This window comes from Ovis canadensis, chromosome 16 (genome assembly GCF_042477335.2).
Source record: "Ovis canadensis isolate MfBH-ARS-UI-01 breed Bighorn chromosome 16, ARS-UI_OviCan_v2, whole genome shotgun sequence".
Taxonomy (NCBI): Eukaryota; Metazoa; Chordata; class Mammalia; order Artiodactyla; family Bovidae; genus Ovis; species Ovis canadensis.
The window spans coordinates 15,162,220-15,169,449 of NC_091260.1; positions in this window are offsets into that span (position 1 = coordinate 15,162,220).

The window sequence follows — 7,230 nt, forward strand, 5'->3', positions numbered from 1 at the left end:
AGGCAGCGCGGGCAGAGGGCGGTGGTCTCTAAGGCCAGGGGATGGCAGCAGAGCTAGCAGGAGGGAGTTGTTTTTTTATTTTTTATTTTTTAGCACAACCCGTTACACATAAAAATGTAAATCCAATAGTTAAAACTCTATCCCTTCACTGCAGGGTGCAAGGGTTCGATTGAAATAAGGAAGGTGCAAGGTGCACCCCCCCCAAAAAAGTAAATATTAAAGAAAAGAAAAGCATGTAAAATCTCAGACTTTGGTACTGGAGTTTGCAAGTGAAACTGGAAGCAGATAACAAAAAGGCTGGGAAAGAGAAGAAATAAAGACCTAAATTAGGAAGAGCCTGAAGCTGGACTACCCATCCCCTTTTTCCTACCTCCAAGAGTCAAGCAGCACTGTGCGTCTCTGTTTGGTGTGCGAGGGGGCCTTACGTGGACATGATATATGGCTGAAGATTATATACATACACGTATGTATATATGTAGTTGCTGTTGTTTAGTAGCTCAGTAGTGTCCGACTCTTTGCGATCCCATGGACAGTAGCCCTCCAGGCTTCTTTGTCCACAGGGTTTCCCAGGCAAGAATACTGGAGTGGGTTGCCACTTCCTTCTCCGGAATATATATATATATAGTGACTGAATTCTGTCATCAGTACCAAAATAAGTTTCAACTATGATCACACATTTGATATAGGTAAAAGGTATACCTATTTGATACAGGTAAAAAATGTTCAATGAAGCCATAAGTCATATTCCTTGAAATATGGTCCACAGTTCACCTAGATTAAAATGGAAGAGGAGGGATCTAAAATGCAGATATAGGGAGCCCTACCTCAGATTTATAGATTCCCGGGTGGCAAGGTGGTAAAGAATAAATAAGTAAGCTAGAATAAATAAGTAAATGCAAAGAAAGTACATCACCCATAAATCTCACAATTCAGGGATAATCATTAACATTTAGGTGTTTATTTTCCACACTTGTTCTGAAGCACATACGATGTTGTTGTTGAGTCACTCAGTCGAGTCTGACTCTTTGGAGCCCATGGACTGCCGCACGACAGAGTTCCCTGTCCTTCACCATCTCCGAGCGTTTACTCAAACTCGTGCCCATCAAGTCGGTGATGCCATCCAAACATCTCATCCTCTGTCACCCCCTTCTCCTCCTGCCCTCAGTCTTTCCCAGCATCAGGGTGTTTCCAATAAGTTGGCTCTTGGCATCAGGTGGCCAAATTATTGGAGCTTCAGCTTCAGCCCTTCCAATGAATAATCAGGTCTGTTTTCCTTTAGAATTGACTGGTTGGATCTCCTTGCCATCCAAGGGACTCGCAAGAGTCTTCTCTAACACCAGTTCAAAAGCATCGATTCTTCTGCACTCAGCCTTCTTTACAGTTCAATTCTCACATCCATACATGACTACTGGAAAAACCATAGCCTTGACTAGACAGACCTTTGTAGCAAAGTAGTATCTCTGCTTTTTAATACACTGTCAAGGTTTGTCTTTGCTTTTCTTCCAAGGAGAAAATCTTTTTTCCCCCCAACTTTTCAAACACTTTAATCAACAGAATTGAAGTATACAAATGAATTTCAAAATGAAATCAATGCACCCAAGAGGGATATCTAACATGAGAGTACCTACAGCTCACAATGAGAAACCGGTCAGATGGAAGAAGGCCAGAGTCCAAAGCAGAGAGTGAGGAGGGACGTGTAAGAGAGGAAGCGCCCTGGGACGGGAATATGAAGGTGTGCTCAGCGGACGTCTTCAACTTCCAGACGCCCCAAGGCCTTAGCTGGTGGTTTGGGACCAACATGGTATTTGGTCACGAAGAGCAGCAGGAGAGATCGGCTGTGTCTGGAATGCGGAGGGAGGTGAGACATCTGGGGAGACTGCAGACGGTCAGTGATAAAGCGGGCGCCAGTATGAGGGCGCGGGCGCTAATAAGGCTCTGCGTCCCCTTACGACAGGCGCCGACCAACCTGCAGCAACGTCCTATGAAAAATGACTCAGGCCACTACTTTAGTGGCAGATATGAAGTAGCTACAGGAAACTTCTGCGGAGGAGGTCCAGCTTATATGGAGAAAAATAGGCATTCAAGCACTGGATCATCGATAGCGCCACATTCAGAGCTGGTGGAGGAAAGGCGCTCTTTCTGGGTGACTTGCAGAAGGGCATCTTTTCTTCACGGAGAGGACGGCAGCATTCAGCTCTTCACAAAGTTCTGTGAGCCTTCATCTTGTCCTGCTTGGCCTTGTATTTGGAAGCGTCCCTGGGCTCACTGCTGGGACTGCTCCAATCGTCAGCTTCGGCTGTGCTCTTGTAATGGCGCCACGTGGACTTGTTAAAAACCGGAAGACTCAAATGCTTCACTTGAAAGGGCCTTCAAATAAATGACAGCATCAGTAACCACGCCTTCCATAGATCAATGAGCAAGCGTCTTTCAATTTCATAGCAGCTGTCAACATCCACAATGATTTTGGAGCCCAAGAAAATAAAATCTGTCACTGTTTCCATTGTGGTCCCATCTATTTGCCATAAAGTCATTGGACTGGATGCCATGATCTTCGTTTTTTGAATATTCAGTTTTAAGCAAGCTTTTTAACTCTCTTCTTTCGCCTTCATCAAGAGGCTCTTTAATTTCTCTTCACTTTCTGCCGTAAGGGTGGTGTCATCTGCCTATCTGAAGTTACTGATATTTCACATGTATATTTTTTCATTTAAAATGTGAGTATGCACTTAGATTCTATTGTCGTTGACTTCATGAACATAATGGTTTGTTTTTTGTTTGTTTTTTTTTTTTCCCATAAAGGCGCTCATCTGTCATTTCTTGGCAGGCTGATGAGGGTGAGGTGTGGGAATTGGGGGCAATGCCTAGAGGGAGAAGCATCTGATCAGGATCTATGTTTTTAATAAACAACAGAAGTATTGTTGGGAGATGGAGAGCTGACATGATAGAATTAGAAACATCTTATTTAAGGACAGAGAAGCTTTCCTCTGATTGGCGGATCTCTGAAAATAAATACAACGTGTGCCATGAATATGCCTTTGCTGGATGAAGGCATTTCCTAAAAAGCCGAGTGCAAAGAGTTTTCAGGCAAACAGGCATAGCAAGCAACTGTTATGCTTGCAAAAATAGCACCATGTTGAATATTGACAGCTTTTGTCCATCTGCTTTCTCAAAAACCCAGCCTCTTTCTTGCATTGTAAGAATGTTGAAGGGAAGAAGCAGCCAAGCTCTGGCACAGTAAGTGTATGCATTTTTTAATTTTTTTTCTTGGCGTCCATACCTACTGAATCTATAGTCCTGCAGACTGTTTGCTTTGCTTTTCAAGGTTGAAGTGTTTGGGGCATAACGTTGCCAGATTTAGCAAATAAAAGTGCATAATTCCAAGGTTAAATTTCATTATTACATAAATTTTTAATATAATTATCTGCCAAACAATATTCAGGACATACTTACAATAATAAAATTATCTGAAATTGTTTAACTGAAATTCAAATGTAACGGGATGTCCCATATTTTATTGGCAACTCTATTTGGATGACTGCCTATTTCAGAGGAAAATGTTGGCACAGAACTTTAATTTCTTTTTTCCCCAGCTTAATTGAAATATAGTTGCATATAACATTATGTAAGTTCAAAGTGTACAGTGTGATATTTGACACATGTATATATTGTGAATTGGGGGCAGGAGGAGAAGGGGACGACAGAGGATGAGATGGCTGGATGGCATCACCGACTTGATGGATGTGAGTTTGAGTGAACTCTAGGAGTTGGTGATGGACAAGAAGGCCTGGTGTGCTGCGATTCATGAGGTCGCAAAGAGTCAGACACGACTGAACCACTGAACTGAACTGATATACTGTGAAATGTTTACCACAATCAGGCTAGTTAGCTCATTCTTCAGTTCCCATGATGACCATTTTGTTGTTGTGATGGGGAGAACATGAAAGCTCCACTCTCTTTCAAGAACACAACGTGGTATTATTGCTCAGCTATAGTCACAATGCTGTACACTGGGTCCCTGGAACTTAAAACTTGTACCTCTTGACCAAATCTTCCCATTTTCCCCACCACTCAGCCTCTGGTAATCACCATTCTACATTCCATTAGATTCCATGTATAAGCGATAGCATATCGTATTCATCTTTCTCTGTCTAAAAGATGAATTATGCTCATTTCACTGAGTATAACATCCTCAAGGTCCATTTCTGCTGTCACAGACAGCAGGATTTTTACATAAAATAATTTCTTAATTAGAAATCAGAATATTTTAGTTAATGCAGTGAGCTATGTGTATTTTGTTAATAACTTCTTCCTGGTATGCAGCAAAGTGATTCAGATATATATATATATATATATTTCTTTGTTGGAATATAATTGCTTTACAAGGTTGTGTTGGCTTCTGTGATACCAGTGTGAATCAGCTATACGTACACATGTGCTAAGTCACTTCAGTCGTGTCCGACTCTGCAACCCCATGGACTATAGCCTATCAGACTCTCCGTGGGATTCTTCGGGCAAGAATACGGGAGTGGGTTGCCATGCCCTTCTCCAATATGTACACACATATCCCAATAACTTCTTTCTAAAGTTTGGAAGTATTTCTTTCAGAGAAAAGACAATGACTGTGTCCAGCGTAACTGCAGCTGCTTATGGAGGACAGAAGGCAGGAACGCCTACCCCCACTTTAGGCCACCAGAGGCAGAAGCCACGCACTGTCTTCCTTCCTTAATCTGATTGGCCTCGAGGAAAGCATTGGCTCTTCTAGTGCACGAGAATGTCCTTGATCTTTTGGACACTGGCCACGCTCCTCGGGGATGGATCTGAGCCTGCCACATCTGCGTACACTGGAGCTGTGTAAAACAATATTCAGAAAGGAGCTGATGCTCCAGCAGGAAGTCAGCCCTCAGAACAGAGACCAGCACTTGTAATTTACAGTGAACAGGGGGAGGATGGGAATGGGAGCTCTGAGAGCAAGGGGAAGACAGGAGATAATTTACTCAATTTGTTTTCCTAGAAATGAAGACTTTATGTCAAGAATTTGTAATAAAACTAACTGAGGCACTCACACCCGGCTCCATAAAATGCTTAATCACCTTGTTGTTCTATAACAGCGCTTCTCTTGATGGAGGAATTTGCCAGCTTTTTAATCTCTCTTATTTGGTTAACAATAGCAAACAACAGCAAGCTGTGTTGGGTTTCAGTAAATGTTGGATCTACAAACTTATTAAGGAAGATAGATTTATTTTAGGGCCTCATCTATAATGGTCTCAAGCCGTAAGCAGCAGATCATGCTTTTAAAGTTTTCTGTTATAAGGGGGAGGTGGTGGGGGGGGTGGGGAAGAATCTATAGCTACTTCAGGAGGAAAAGCACATCAGTAGGTAGTCATCATTGTTCCAAGACATTTTTGTGGAGGAAAATATATTACTGCAGTCTATCTTTTTCTGAGTCCAGATATCTTTTCTCCTTTTTTAACATTAATTTAAAAGAAACACAAAGCTAATTCTTTTTTTTTTAATAAAATGTTTAATGATGATCTTTCCCCAAGTTTGAATCTACTTATAAGAAGTGATCAGCACTATGGTGGGTAGAAGGTCTTTAAATTTAACTGAAAGTCCTGTGAACAGAATCCTAGTCCACAGGTGTCTGAGCTGAAGCAGGTACTGCAAACGCTTACTGCCCCCTGTGAATGAGTGGATTCAGTGTGTTTGGGACAATGGGGCCCCAGAGACACCACATCCTCCTCAGCACCAGCCCCCATCGCTCCTTGATTTTCATCATTGTCAGCCTTAATGCTATCTCAGCCTGCCTATGTTTTCACCCTCCTTCTCGTAAACACCTTCTTTTCTCTTGCTGTTGTCTTTGTGGAGTTTCCAAACACACATCTGAATTCATGCAGGTCTGAGGTGAAGTTTTCATTAACCTGCATCAATTAAGGAGAGGCAAAAAGACACATCCAGGAAGATATTTGTTAAGGTAGTTTTATCCTGAAATTATTATGATCTTCCTTCCTTTTCTTCTTTCCTTTTTGATGTTGAATTATCTCTGCTTGTATAGATTAGTGTAAGTTATTTTTGTTTTATTAATGTCCCTCATTCAGAGGTCACTCCATATTTATATGTTTCTGTGTGTATTTGTGTGCGTGTGTTCACATTCAATGATCTGTGTAGCCCATGACATTATGGATCTATGATGTATTTGTTCACATCATGTATCAAGAGATGGTATCCTGGTCCGGGAAACAATTTGGTTCAGCGAAAAGCACAGAAGGTTCTGGAATCTCACAGACAGGATCTGAGACTAAATCTGGTTCTTATGGCCCCTGAGCATGCACTAAGCTCAAGCTTCACTTTCTATACAATCAGGAAGGAAATGGCAACCCACTCCAGTATTCTTGCCTGGAGAATCCCATGGACAAAGGAGCTTGGTAGGCTGCAGTCCACAGGGTCACAAACAGTTGGATACCACTGAGTGACTTCACTTCAGGGTGATAACAGCTTCCTGAGAGAGTTCCAGAAGATGAAAGCTTCTAACAATGTGCTAAGTTGCTTCAGTCATGTCTGACTCTTTGAGACCCCATGGACTGTAGCCTGCCAGGCTCCTCTGTCGATGGGATTCTCCAGGCAAGAATACTGGGGCGTGTTTCCAGCCCCTCCTCCAGGGGATCTTCCTCACCCAGGGATCAAAATGAGTCTCTTATGTCTCTGGCATTGGCAGATGGATTCCTTACCACTAGCGCCACCTGGGGAGCCTCTAAAAGAATGTTTATTTTCTGAGCTTCTCTGCCTCTTTGTCCCCCTTTTCACCACTTGGAGAAATAGATCTAAAAATTCTCAGCACACATATCAGAAATAAGAAAATGCAAGACTCTGACACTAGCAAGTGTCCACAGTTAAAATGGTGAGTTAGGGAAGCACTGGCAGAGAGTTTGAAATTGCAGAACTGGGTAGGGTTAATTCTGGAAAAGGCCTTCCAGGATTAAGCTTTGAAGATACCCCTAGCAAGTTGAGGAGAAGGCAATGGCACCCCACTCCAGTACTCTTGCCTGAAAAATCCCATGGATGGAGGAGCCTGGTGGGCTACAGTCCATGGTGTCCTGAAGAGTCCGACACAACTGAGTGACTTCACTTTCACTTTTCACTTTCACGAATTGGAGAAGGAACTGGCAACCCACTCCAGTGTTCTTGCCTGGAGAATCCCAGGGACGGGGGAGCCTGGTGGGCTGTCGTCTATGGGGT